Consider the following 15,294-nt stretch of genomic DNA (forward strand, 5'->3'; position numbering starts at 1 on the left):
ACCGATTATTTTCTTCTGACAACAAATCTGATAATGAACCCCGTCGCAAATTTACCGTTTGCATGGTATGAACTCTTGGACCCTGGGACTTTTTGAATAAATGTTAGTTTTAATAAAGTGAGGAATCACTTTTCTATGATAATTTAAGCTAAAATGAGCACTCACATGTTGACCCCCCCCCCAAAAAAAAACATACATTTTGTTTACATTGGGGCGGGGGGATATTGGCGACGGCCGGGGGATGTTGTGGCGTTGTTGTAATTGTACTAATTAGAAATATTAGTTATAGTTCGTTTATTTCAGTTAGTATACATTTCATTTATATTTAATTAATTTACAGCCATTGATCTCTTTCAACAGTTGCATTTAAAACCGGAATGATGCCACCCAAACGAAGTAGAAACGAAACTGAGGAAGAAAGAGTGGAAAGATTGGAAGCTAATAAACTAAGACTTGCTGCAATTCGCTCCAATGAAACCACTTCACATGGAGAAAGACGTCTGGAACTCAACAGAATACATCAAAGTGAAAAGAGAGCAAGACTGTCCGATTTGGAAAGAGCAACCAAACGTGAAGCTGACAGATATAGACATGCTGCAAGGCGGTTAAATTCATCACAAGAAGAAATTTAAGAAAGTCAAAGTGATGCCCGGGAAAATGAAGCAATACAAGGATCAAATGAATCACAAGTAGACGTAGATAGGGTCAGTGGAGAGAGGCTCAACGAGGACAGAATGAATCAGAAATCCAACGAAGGTTTCGCCTATACGAAGTGCAAAAGTGAAAGTCTACCTTATTTTCAGTGACTGACTCCTTATACTCCTTCTGTTCCCTCCAACCCGCTTTCACAATAATATAAGGAGAAATTAGGTACCTGTACAGTATTCTACTTAAGAAATAAGGCACTTGTTCATTATTCTGCCTATGTAAGAAATCAATGAAAAGTCATATTACTCGACAATTTGTACGTGATTTTCGGTTTTAAAAACTTTTATGGACGTCACAGATAAAATTTTATGTGTTTTTATACACTGTACAAGTGCGTTGTTCTTGGGGCGATTACTGTACAAGTACCTTATTTCTTATTTAAAAATAAAACTACTTGATTATTTGACATAATTTTCACTTGTTTTTACTTTTCCGTACGTCATGGTTAAGAGTTTGTTTGTTTCATACTATACTGTAGAAGCACCTTATTTATTATTTAAAAGTCATACTACTCGATGATTTCACGTGATTTTCAGTTTTAATCACTTTTATATGCGTCACAGGTAATATTTACTTTGTTTTTCATGTGCGTACTATACTGTACAAGTACCTTAGTTTTTGAGTCGATTACTGTACAAGTACGTTATTTATTTAAAAATGAAACTCTTCCATTATTTTATGTAATGTTCTATTGTATTAACTTGTCTGTACGTTACGGCTAAAGGTTTGTTCTTTCATATTGATGCTATAGTGCAGAAGCACCTTATTTATTATTTGGAAAGTTATACTACTCGATAAATTGACGTGAGTTTCGGTTTTAATGTCTTTTCTGTACGTCACATGCAATATTTTCTTTTCGCTACAACTAAGAGTTTGCTTTTTTTCATATAAGTACGGATATCACATGTTTACTATTACTAAACAAAGAAAAAGAAATAATATTTGGGAGATTTGCATTGTGAGAACAAAACGAACACTATTCTCCCCAGCCCTGCTTAAATAAAAAACGAAGGAGATAATGCCTCAGATTACCTTGTGACCATAAAACAGATACTACTCCCCTTTTCCTGCTTTAAAAGGAATGTTTTGTAATCGCTGGAAACCGTCAGAGCACTTTTAAAAGAAACACAAGCGTGCTTCTTTCCCTCCTACCACCACCACCACCACCACCATCATCATCATATCATCATCATCATCATCATGTCATTTTTGGAAGGGAACTCTGCAGCTTTTCTAAATATATACAGAAATACACTGTTTTATTATAAATGTATTACATAACATCGATAATACAGGAAAAATCGAACGCCTTCCAACAGAAATTGACCTAGTTGACCCTCACAAAGCACCAGCAACTAATTGATGTGGTGGTTTTGGCGGTCTATAAACACATTCTGTACTGTAAATTATTTCAACTTACAATTAAAAAGATACATATAACACGTTATGCTTTCTGTTTGAACACCCAAAAGAATAAAAGAATTATTAATGAGAACGAACTTGTCCAAGAAAGGAACGGACGTCTGAGAAAGAGCAGAAAGAAATTAAATTAAATTGGAATGAACAGACTATTTCCTTAGATGAGTTCGTAATTAAAGGATACTCTAACTTAACTTCCAAATCTGACCCTCAAGATCGCCATAGGCATGAAATATGTGCCTATATTAAAGATGGCTTTTCATGTGGTGTGGCAAGAACTTTGCAGCTAATTCTAACCTTTGCGACCAAGGCCGCCAACCCCCAATATTTCTTCCTGTATCAGAAAACACGCTATGTGATATACAAATATCTGTTCGTGATGTTGCCAAGCTAATAAAAAACCTTGATTCCAGTAAAGCAATTGGCCCTGAAGGTATTCCAATAATAGTGCTCAAAAAGCTTCAACCTGAACTAGCGCCCATACTTACAAAATTGTTTAAACGTTGTCTTAAGGAGAATTGCTTCACATCACCCTGGAAAATCTCATCAGTATGCCCTGTAATTAAGAATTAAGGTGATCTCTCATCTTCCTCTCAGTACAGGCCAATAAGTCTCCTGTGCGTCATGAGTAAGTTGCTGAAATCTGTGTTAAATACAGGAGTAATCAATTATCTCAGCAAAAATAGCCTTGTTAGTGACACACAATATGGTTTCCGTTCTGCTAGATCTACAGCAGATGTGCTTACAGTTATATCTTATAGGATTAGCGAATCGCTCGACAGAGGCAACTTTCTAGGGCAATTGCCCTTGACATATCAAAGGCCTTTGATAGGGTATGGCATAAAGGTTTACTTCACAAGATCTCCAGCTATGGTATAGCTGGAAATGTTTTCTCAATTATTAAATCATTTCTCTCTGATAGGTTCATAAGAGTAGTAGTTGATGGGCAGAAATCGGAAGCTTACAGTATTAATGCTGGAGTCCCTCAGGGTTCCATCCTGGGCCCAACTCTCTTCCTGATTTACATTAATGATCTTCCAAATCACATCCTTACATCATTTGTAAACATTTATTCTGATGACAGCACATCTAATATCGTAAACGATGGTAGCACATCTAAGATCGTAAACGACCAAGTTCTCTCCGATTCTCTCTCCTCTGATCTTGAGAACGTGGTACAATGGAGAAAGGAGTGGTTGGTTACTTTAAATGCATCTAAAAGCAAACTTCTATCTTTACACCAGCAACATTCTGATCATTATCTGGCATCAATTTAAATGAATGGCTCTCGTCTTGGGGAGGCCTCATGTTTTGACAAGATTCTGGGATTGACCTTTACTCCTGATCTTAAATGGAACACGTACATTAAATCTGTTGCCAAGGCCGCTGGAAAAATGGTAGGATCCTTCTATCGATACAGTAGATATCTCACTGCGGACGCAATTCTCTATCTATATAAGATCTAGGTACGTCCAAGGAATAAGTACTGTTGCCACATTTGGGCAGGAGCTGCTAGAAAGGACTTGTCCTGTCTTGATAGAGTTCAAAATAGACTTCGTAGCCTCGTAGGAGAATTCCTTTTCTCTTCTTTGCAACCTCGTATCTCACAGAAGAGATGTTGCGAGTTTGTCTGCTTTATCATTATTTTCATGGCAAGTGCTTGACTGAGCTTCAATCTATCGTCCCCCCTCCTCGCCAAACTGTCACAAAAACACTCGTCTAGCTGAAAACACTATCAATAATTCCCCCTACACTTTATTTGTGCCTAAACCTAAACGTAGATTCCATGAAAAAAGCTTTTTTCTTAGAACTGCACGCCTGTGAAACTGTCTTCCGTTCTCCTGCTTTCCAGCTGACTACAATCTGATTGTCTTCAAGTCCAACGTAAAAAAATTCTTGATGAGCCGTTCCACTTAAGTTAACAAATTTACCTAATTTCTATTACTAACAATTACTATATTGTTCAATTGACTACTGTACACTCTTAACCCTTATCCTCGAGTGGTCTCTGGGCCTTGATAAGTGGTGATGCCTATGCAAAAAAAAACTCAGTTAGTCTCGTTACATAAAATAATAGTCCGTTTTTTGTTTAGTTTGGAATTGTTCGCATTATTATAGATGCTCTCCATCAAGTCTGAGTGAAATCAAAGTGGCGAATTTCTAAGGCTGCTTGTAATCGCCTAAAATTATCTTATGTCCTGAAGAAATCGAAGAGATCCGGTAGATATGATTCTGATTCGTTTTGGACTACCGTACCGGTTACTGTTTAATTGTTGGGGTTTGTTTAGAAATGAACGAATGAAATCTGTAACATCACTATATGTAAATATTACAACTCCTATAGGGTATAGTGCTATCTAATAAGACGATATGAAAAAACACAATTGATTGAATGTATGCGAAGCCCGCCATGTTGGTATTAGTTGAGGTTTCGTTTTTGTTTACGATCTTCTATTCTTACAAAAAAGTGCATTAGATCTTATTATGTATTGTGAACGTCCAGGTTCGGATTAAACTTTTCATTACATTAAACCATTAAGAATAAGGAGAGGGCGTTAAATGAATGTGTAAGATGATGTTTCAAGTAGTAAATATGAATATATTTAAAGTAAAAAATTAAACCAACTACATTTGGAATAGTTAATCGATCAGTAAAATTAGTAATAGTAAGCGGTCATATTGAATTACGGAAGAGGCGTGAATTGCTTCAGAATTAAGGCCTTTGCTCCTCTTAAAATGAAATTTCATATTTGAGAGTGTACGCCCAGTATGATAGAATAGAACTCATTAAACAGTAGCAAAATATATGTAACTCGATAAATGCTTTTCTTAAGGGTAGGATGAATAATATAAATAAAGGTTTGGTTATTTATCATTTTCATTGTCGCTTTCAAGCTGTTTATTTTGGGTGTAACAATCAGTTATAAAAGTTGAGAATTTCTCAACACGGTTTTAATAATATTAAGCATTCAAAATTGCGGAACTCCTAGATTCATTAGATTGCCATAGGAAAATATGTACTGGCGAATGAGTTCTGTACCAATGTTTATGGAGACAAGACAGAGCTAAATAGAATTATTATTAAAATGCGGAGACCATCTTTGTGTAGAGAAAATGGGTTTCCCCTCACACTCATCTTTTGGAGTGTTATTCTTTTGTGTTATTTAACGAATGTAATAAGTTCTTGACATGAATCCCGAACATTCAGTAACCGCTGACTAAATTTCCACCGTATTAACTGCCTCAGAGAATTGATTTATGCAACGCTTAAATGATTTGTAGAAGAAGTTTGCACCCTTCCTCGGCTAAAACCATCTCTAATATTTTCAATGATGAAGGGGAGTAACATCAACTTCTGACTTGTTTTCTAAAATACATGACAAATGTTCATTGATATTAAAATATGGGAATTGTATGGCCAGATTAGATGTTCTATTGCACGTTAATGTTCGTGTCATTTAGTTGCAATTTGTGTGAACGAGGGTATTATCATCGTGAAAGACTGCATTTCTGTCTGACCATAAGATGTACTTTTTGATCCAATACTTTCAAATAATTCTGGCTCTTGATTCTGCAGCGCAGTAAAGCTATATGGCCAGCAGATTTACAAGATATATATCTTTACTGTGCTTTTCGTCGCGGTAATCACTCTTTCTCTTTATTATTCTTGATAGTTTTAACCTGCAGTTCATCATGTTAATAATATTTAAAAAAATATCGTATAAATTAAATGTATAATAGGTTTTATTACGAGTTTATCTGAATATTTGGTCGTAAAATAAGTTGAAATTGTAAGAATGATTAATTATCGAAGTATAAAAATACATGCAGATAAAAATTCACACTTTTTGCATAATTTATTTAAAAATAAAAAGAGTTTTCGCCTCATATTTTAGATGTATCTTTGTTTAATTTCTCGTATTCCCATTAAAAATACCCCTAATTCTTCCTTTTGGAATTATACGATCATGTATTTAATAAAGTGAACCCTCAACCAAGAGTCGAAAAATATTTTATACATTGATGTGAAATCGAATTCGTAACAACTCCTTATTTTGTGAACAGATGGAGAATTTTGCAGCTATTTACATTTTTAACTTTATTCATAGAAATTAAAAACACTATCGTAATAAAATTAATCATAGTTTTATAATTATTTGGAGTGATTTCTAATTTCATCATCAAACGTAATAATCAAATTGTAATACACGCAATAATAAAAATAAAAATTAAAAATGAATATTTTATAAAGAATAAAAGAGATAACAAGAGAAAAAGTGCGTAGCAAAAATTAATTTAAAAAGACGACTGCCAACGCCTGGTACATATCTCTAAATAATATTTCCCGTAGTTTGTAGGTTTGTCTGTTCATCCGTTCCACTTTGTCGGAAATTGTTGAATCGATTTGGCTTAAATTTTATGTGAACCTATGTTATGATAAGGTGCAGCAAATTAAGTGTTATAGTATACCTTCTATGCAAAATTAAGTATTAATAAGATCTAATAATATTAATCACCATGATACCACATTTACACTCACTTTTTCTAGAAAACTGCATCACATATCTGGCTGAAGTTTATATACGTACTGGAGATGAGGTTTAGTAGAACTTAGTATTTAGTATCTTTAAGGATTAATAGAGATTTTTAGATATTATTTTTAATGCGAAAATGAGCATAACTTTAACCATATTTAACCATCTATTTGTCAGAAATCAATCATTCTAAGTTAACGAGCTATAACTTTTTCACTCGTTTTAACAGACAAAAATGTCTAATACTTTTATACGTATTTAACTAAGAAAATTATAAGAAAACTGCAACATAGTTTCTTAATGATCGCGATAATATAACCTCACATTTCACAAGAGTCACTAGTTTTTTTTAGTATTGGTGAATTTGTCACTGTAATAAAATACTATAAATAAATTATAAAAAAACTAAAAATATAAATTAGAAAATAATGAAATTTACTAAAATTAAGTCATTTATATGTTTTAAAATTATAGTAGAAAAACCTGAATAACTCGTGATTCTTCGAAATGTGAGAATAATTTGAATGCATTTAACTAACAGATATAAAATAATTTATGGATTTCCTTATCTATTGAAACATTCAATATTTTCGAAGGTAATATACATTATATTGTATTTTAATTAGCAGTAAACAACTTTACTATAATGAAAACTATAGTAATAGTTTATAATAATTTCGTTCATTTAATAATATTATTAATAAGAAATACCGTAAAAAGTTTGTTAAACTTCCAAAGTTCTATTTAAACCATACTTTTGTAAAACACCACCACAGGATTTTTTCAAAAGACAAACATAATTGGAAGTACAATACTTACGGAAAAGTTAGGTTGGTACAAATATGATTATATATGAATGCGTGCATGTGTGTGTATTAATCAATTCGGATTCCACTTATGTATCTCTATGATTTGACCAAAATGAACGCATGTCAGAGACTGTGGCCATTAGCAGCATGTCCTTGGCCGCCCATCAAACAATGTTCATGAAGAAAAAAGGCAGCTGTGGAGTGAGGGAATCCATCCTAGAATGTGATCTTTCTTTTTCTATCTCATTTCGCTATTTGACGTAATCTCATTATTGAGTCTGAAAAATGTAAGGTTGCAGCCAAGCCAGTGGGGTTTATTTCGTCTACAGTATTTTTGTAAAAAGCCTGTAACGAATGCATTATCCACCAATATACAAATGTATCAAAAATAAATAAATAAATCCATAAATAATAATAATAATAATAATAATGATAATAATAATGATAATAATAATAATAATAATAATAATGATAATAATAATAATAATAATAGTAAAACAGGTAAATAGGGGCTCTGAGGAGCTCGGCAAGCTGTTCCCTACCTAGTAGAGTGGAGGCCACCATTGGACTCCACTCCTCCTTAAATCTCTCACATATTGACTCCAAGTGTCATGTCCCCGTAAACCGCTTTAGCTGGCGGGTTAAACCATGTGGAGGAGTGAAAATACCTCGTGGTCATGAAGTACCAGGATGGCGCCCGGCGAGGTACAACCTTGTTTCATGAGTAGAAGCAGCTCTGTTCCGCCTGTGGAACTTTGTTCCGTCTGCCTGCTTCGCACCTGACTACAACTTGGATGTGTTCAAGTCCAACGTAAACAAATTCCTAATGAACCGCCCCCTTAAGTAAACACTTCATCAAATCTCCACACTAACGTACTGTACTTGCAATAACCCTTATCCCTAAGTGGCTTCCGGGCCTTGATAAGTGGTGACCACCGTGTAAAAAAAGTCTTGGCCGACGGTCTTTCTAGAGATGGTGTCTTGAAAATAAACCGATTGGTACCAACCTTAAAACACAACCTCATAATGAGTGAAATGAGGTTGTTTGCTCAGCAACCGAAAAGGCTAACATGCTTGCCAGTCAGTTTGCCTCAAACTCCACACTGGACCCTCTAAACCACCCCCTACCTCAATTTCCTATGCGGACAGACGCCACGCTAGACGATCTGAAAATAACCCCTGCTCAGGTGCATGCTATCATAAAAAACCTTGACACTTCAAAAGCATGTGGACCCGACCTCATCCCAGCTGTGCTATTAAAAAAGTGCTCAGCCGAAGTAGCTCCAGTTCTCTCCAAACTCTACAACAAATGCCTTAATGAATCTTGCTTTCCGGGCTGTTGAAAAACTGCTTCTGTGGTACCAGTATTCAAGAATTCTGGCGAAAGAACTGACCTATTAAATTATCGCCCTATTAGCCTCCTTCCACTTTTTGCCAAAATATTTGAGACCTTAATTAACCATGCTGTAGTCCAGCACCTTACAGATGCTAAACTTCTGACCGACCAATAATATGGATTTAGACAAGCCCGTTCCACGGCAGACATCCTCACTGTAATCTCTGAACGCATATACCATTCACTGGACAAAGCGGGGGGGGCAGAGCGGTAGCTCTAGATATATCTAAGGCTTTTGACAGGGTATGGCATGAGGGTCTCCTCAGGAAGATTAGATCATACGGTATCACTGGTAGAATACTTAACATATTTAAATCCTTCTTAGATAAGAGAAAAATCCAGGTTGTCCTCGACGGTCGTACATCTAAATAATATGATATAAATGCGGGAGTTCCCCAGGGATCTATCCTTGGACCTCTACTGTTCCTGATATTCATAAATGACCTCCCCGACAAAATTGCCTCTGAGATGGGTATATATGCTGATGACACCACACTCTATAGCAGGCACGATAGGAAAACAAATGAACATATATCTAAAGTAGTGGCAGAAACACTAGAGGATGACCTCCAATCAGTAGTGGAATGGGGACAAAATTGGATGGTCACGTTCAATGCTGCGAAGACTAAACTGGTCTCATTCAATAATTACAAGAAACCTTCTCTACCACCTATAGCAATGGCCAACGACTCTTTATCTGAGAGTACGTCTTTCAAGCTCCTTGGCCTAACGTCCACAGGAAATATGAGTTGGAACAATTACATCGAGGGCATTGCCAGGGCCACTGCGAGGAAGGTGGGCTCTCTCTACCGTGCTAGAAAACTTCTAACACCCGAAAGTATCCTGTACCTCTATAAGGCTACTATTCGCCCATGTATGGAGTATTGCTGTCATATTTGGGCTGGTGCATCGGCTACTAGTCTCTCACTCCTTGACAAGGTTCAAAAGAGAGTCGGAAATCTGATAGGCCCTAAACTGGCATCTAAGCTTCAGCCCCTGTCCCATCGTCGAAACGTTGTATCCCTCTGCCTGTTCTACAAGTATTTTAATGGTGAATGCTCTGATGAACTGCAAGCACTTGTGCCCCCACGACGTGAACACCCTCGACAGACCCGACAAGCTGCAAAATCATACCCCCACACTGTAGAGATCCCTAGATGTAAAAGATCTTTCTACTCCAGTAGTTTCTTCCCCAGAACTGCTAGACTTTGGAATTCCATTCCAGGTCACTGCTTCCCCAACTGTACTGACATGCATAAGTTCAAGTGCAACGTGAACCAACATCCTGCTGCCCAAATCCCTACATAGTACCCCAGTAGATGTTTCCCCTGATAGTAGCCCCCTACACCAAAGTGGCAATTTGCCTTGTTTGGGGTGAAAATGTAATAAAAAATAAATAAATAAATATAACGGCATCAACGGGGCTGGAACCCAGAAGGGTGAGCGTGACGTGCTCGGCAGGCAAGAAGTACCCGACCTGGCTCCTACAGTTCGTCATCATGCAATGGGGTTAACCAACCAACAGATGAAATGGGAGAAGGAGGTAAACAAGATTGTAACACAATACTGGATAAGAACTTACAAAAAGAAAGTTCAGACAAAGGATGAAACAGATATCGGATGCAATGGAAGTGTTTCCTATCATAGAGCAAATATTATCAGATCAAGCCAGGAAGATTCGGTTGAACAAATGGCTTAAGGACTTGGTTTTTGGGAAAATTCAAAGAATGTGTCAGGAGCGCAATGAAGTAGAAGTACAAGAAAGTGTTGTTAAAATACGACATGAGACGTTGATCCAAGATGAATCCGGCTGAGAGGAAGTGAGGTCCGCAGATGAGCAGCAAAAAGAAGGGCATACAGTTGAAAGTGATGACAACTGATTATTCCCGGGAGATGATGATGATGAATAGGTTGCTGATGATAACCGATGATGGAAAGTACGAGGAAGAGGACAGACAAATATTACAATGATTACTGAATGAAATCAGATAGAATCTAGAAAGAATTCTCCAAATCTGAGATATAGTGATAGAAAGAAATTAAAGCTGATAGAATAAACGTGAACAACGTAATACTTCTTATCAGAACTAAGTCAATAACGGAAACAAACACCATATTGAAGTCAATTGGGAGCGTTGTCTCAGGTTTGGTGTGTTACAAAGCAACGCAGAAGGAGGATAAGACACCGCATTGGAGAAGGAGAATTTTAGAAAAGTAGAAGCTGTTACGCAAAGATTTAGACCAGTTGAATAGAATGAAAAAGAATGAGTTGTGAAATGGCAGTACCATGACAAAGCTTAACGGAAATAGTACATTGATGAAAAAGGCATTTCCGCAGTACACGAAGAAGTTCAACAAAGATTAGTTGCAATTGGAGCTAAATTGAAATAATTGAAAATATATGACACCAGGACAAATCAGTACAGACAAAATCGATTATTTTAGTCGAACCAAATGAAGCTTTTTGATGAACTAGATGTAATGGAAAGAGTAACACTGGTGACGGATGCAGAAGAAAGCACGAAAGTTGGAGCAACATATGGAGCAATCCAGTAAAACACAAAGAGAATCCAGAGTTGCTGAATATTGTGGAAGGGAATTAGCAGGACTAGAAGTGAAAGAAGACATACGCATTGAGATACTACAAGCGGACACGAAAAATACCAATTGAAAAGGCCCAGGTCCTGATGGAGTACACGATTACTGGATAAAGAAGTTAACGAATCTGCGCAGTAGGATAGCAGTTCAACTTGATAAGTCTTTTCAAAATAATAGTGTGCCGCTTTGGATGGTCACAGGGAAAACTGTACTTTGTGTGAAAGACTTGGCAAAAGGAAATGTAGTAGATAACTTTAAACCTATCACGTGTTTACCGTTAGTGGGGAAATTGCTGACAGGGATCATAATTGACAAATTGTACAGTTATCTTGAAAAAGCAACGTTAGTGTCATGGGAAAAAAGGGTGCAGGTGGGGGAAGTCATGTAACTAAAGACCAACTATTGATTGACATGATGATTTTGAAAAATTGTAAGAAATGGTTCACGACACTAGCAGTTTCGTGGATTGATTATCGCAAAGCTTATAATATGGTTTCGCATAGTTGGATAGGAAAATGCATGGATATTTTTGGAGATCATTTGAATATCAAATCCTTATTAGTGAGTCCATGAAAAAGTAGAACACAGAACTGAATGCAGGTCAAACAGACTTGGAAACGTAATAATAATTGATCAAACATTAACACTGGTACCATGGAAAACAAAGATTTTCTGTGAAGTAAAGAAGAAAAGAAAAATAATTAACCATTTTCTTTTCACAGATTATTTAAAGTTATTCACAAAAGATAAAGAGCAAATTGGTAGTTTAGTAAACACAGTAAGAGATTTCTCTGAAGATATGATAATTTAGATTACCTAAATGTGAAGTGCTAATCATGAAAAGATGAAAAGGAGCTGAAAGTGGTGGCCTTTACATACCTGATGGTGAAAGGATGAGGAACATTGAGGAAAGTGGGTACAAGTATCTTGGTGTTTTGGAGCTGAATGAAATAATGCATGATCATATTAAGGAACAAGTGAAGAAAGAATATACTAGAAGGATAAGGAGCATTCCGAAATTAAAACTAAATGGAGAAAATATCATCTCAGCTATCAATTCGAGAGCAGTATCAATTGTCAGATATAGAGCAGGAATCATAAAGTGGACAAAAATGAACTGCAGAAACTGGACAGGAGAACGAGAAAACTGATGGCAATCTATGGGGCGCAACGCCCAAAAGCTGACGTAATATAAGTTGTCCTGGAAAAAAACTGGATGGCGGAAGAGACTTGATCGAAGTCGATGATTGTGTATATGCGGAAGTTGACAGTCTTGATAAGTACTTACCTGGAAGTAAACATTAGAGAACAAGAAGTATGGAAAGAGATGATATCCATAAAAGGCATCAGGAGGGATAACAGAACAAAGTGTGGCATGGGCGGTTCGACAAAGCTACAGTGAAACTGAAGAGCGACAACTTATGGGATTGGAAAAGAAAGGGTTATTTGAAGAAAGAGACTGAAAGTACAATAATAGTAGCTCAGTATCAAGATCTATGCACAGGGAATTCGAGAAAAAAGTATATGGTGAAGACATTGGTCCGAGTTACAGAGTATCTGGTGCTACAGAGGAAACAGTGTCCCACATTGTGTCTGAATGCCCGAAATAAGCACAAGGAATATAATGAAATAAGACACGACAATGTTGCAAAACTGATCCATTGAAAATCGTACAAAATGGGAATTAGAAAGATCTGACATATGGCACATACACGAGCCTGAAAAAGTGCTGAGGAATGCAAAATTCTATGGGATTACCCCATACAAACAGACAACACACTGGAGCATAAGAGGCTGGACATCATTGTAGTTGAGAAAAAAAAAGTGCCTTCTCATTGATCCGTCTTGCACCTTTGACACCCACATCGGAAAGAGGGAAGAGGAAAATGCACCAATTTTTCCGACTTGAAATATGAGATTGCTAGGATTTGGAAATTTAAAAGAGTTGAAGTAATCCCTGCTGTAATGGGGGTACTGGGATTGGCGACGAAAGACTTTGACAAATGGATACAAAAGTTAAATTCGGGAATAACAGTAGAAATGTTACAAGAATATTGTTTATTTGAAACAGCTAGAATCATTCGAAAAGTGCTGGACATAAAATAGAGAAAATAGAGTAGTTGTAATACATTAAGATCACTGGGTGAGGTTCGCTATTGCAGCTCAACTTCCGAGATAAAATATGAATCTTGTGAACAGAAATAATAATAATAATAATAATAATAATAATAATAATAATAACAACAACAACAACAACAATAATAATAATAATAATAATAATAATAATAATAATAATAATAATAATAATAAAGGAGAGGTCATGTCTATATAAAGCTTCTTACAATTTATTTCAATTCAACAAATATAACTGAAATTGGCAGAATATTAATAAATACGTATTTTTCTAAATTTCGCAAATATATTACCATTTGTACAAAATTAAGTTCAACTAAATTTGAAGTACATTACCAATACTTATATCTAAAAGGTTACTTTCCAAAATTAATAAAGATCAGCTAATTTGGTTCGAAGAAAATCCTCGCATAGAAATTTAGAAAAATATAGACAAACAACTTTATTAACCCGCAACCTCTTAAAATAATTTATCTTCACACGAAAACAGAGTTAGATAAAAGCCCGGTCTTTCTTTTGATAAAATTGCAACACCCAAAAAGGTTTACTCCGTTTTTTAGAATTTCTCCTCCAATGGCAGTACTGCGGAAGAACATATAAACAGCGAGGGGCTATCCTACGTAAAATATCTTTGTGTCGGAGTTCTCTTATTCAAACAATATATCAGAAAAGGCATTCACTGTCAGTAATTCATGTGATTCAAATACAGGTTTAAATGAAGTACTAGCCAATGGAGTCGAAGACTGTATTCATGATTGGGTTCAGAACTTTCGACTAGCAGTAAGTGTTACTGCGTGCACTGATGGTATCAAAAGTATGAAAAAGTAGTGCCTGTAAAGATACAATAATTCTCCTTTACAAAAATTAAAATTAAACTGGGAAATTTACAAAAGGCGATAAACTTGCGATATGAACATTCCAACGCACTTAGATTTCCTATCAGGTTATAAATGCATTTGGTATTTATATGTTTATTCTTACACTGATTCTAGCGAAAACATGACAAACTGCTATGTTTAAATGTAAGAAAAACCAAAAAGGTTCAGAATTATCTATCCATGTACATTTATTTATCTAATATCGATTAAGAAATACATTTGCAGATGATATGAATCTTTTTTTTTCCAAAACTCTTAAACTTTCGCAATGGTTTCAATTTTCTATGCAAAAATAATATGAAATTACAACACTATTCGATAATTCGATCGCGTTGAGATTTCAGAAAACAATATATTCCCAATACTTTTCACTAAACTTACAAAGCAATCTGAATCCATTGATCTCTAAAGATGTATCAGCTTTTAAAACTTGTAATAATAAAAAAGTTCGAAAGTCGGGAAAAATGTGTATTTCGTGTCATTTTGCACAAAACTTACATAGAGAAATTAGCCCTGTCATATGCCGGCCGAGAAAGAAACAATTTTTTCATTATTATTTTATTATATTTTTGCAATCTGATATATATATATACACGTTAATCGATAGTATTCAAAATGAATAAGAAACATGTCATTCGTGAGATCGCATATCTCTGTCTTACAATATAGGCGCAACTATGAATCGTACCGAAAGTGGCGTATCGTCGGCATATTCAGTCAGATACTTCAAAACGTCAGAAGCTTAGCGAATGAAATCCCAGCATCTGACAATTGGCAAACGCGATGAAACTATGGCTACAAATTCAATAATGTTTTAA

The sequence above is a fragment of the Euprymna scolopes genome, chromosome 11 (assembly GCF_053919585.1).
Source record: "Euprymna scolopes isolate OS-2025 chromosome 11, ASM5391958v1, whole genome shotgun sequence".
Lineage (NCBI taxonomy): Eukaryota > Metazoa > Mollusca > Cephalopoda > Sepiida > Sepiolidae > Euprymna > Euprymna scolopes.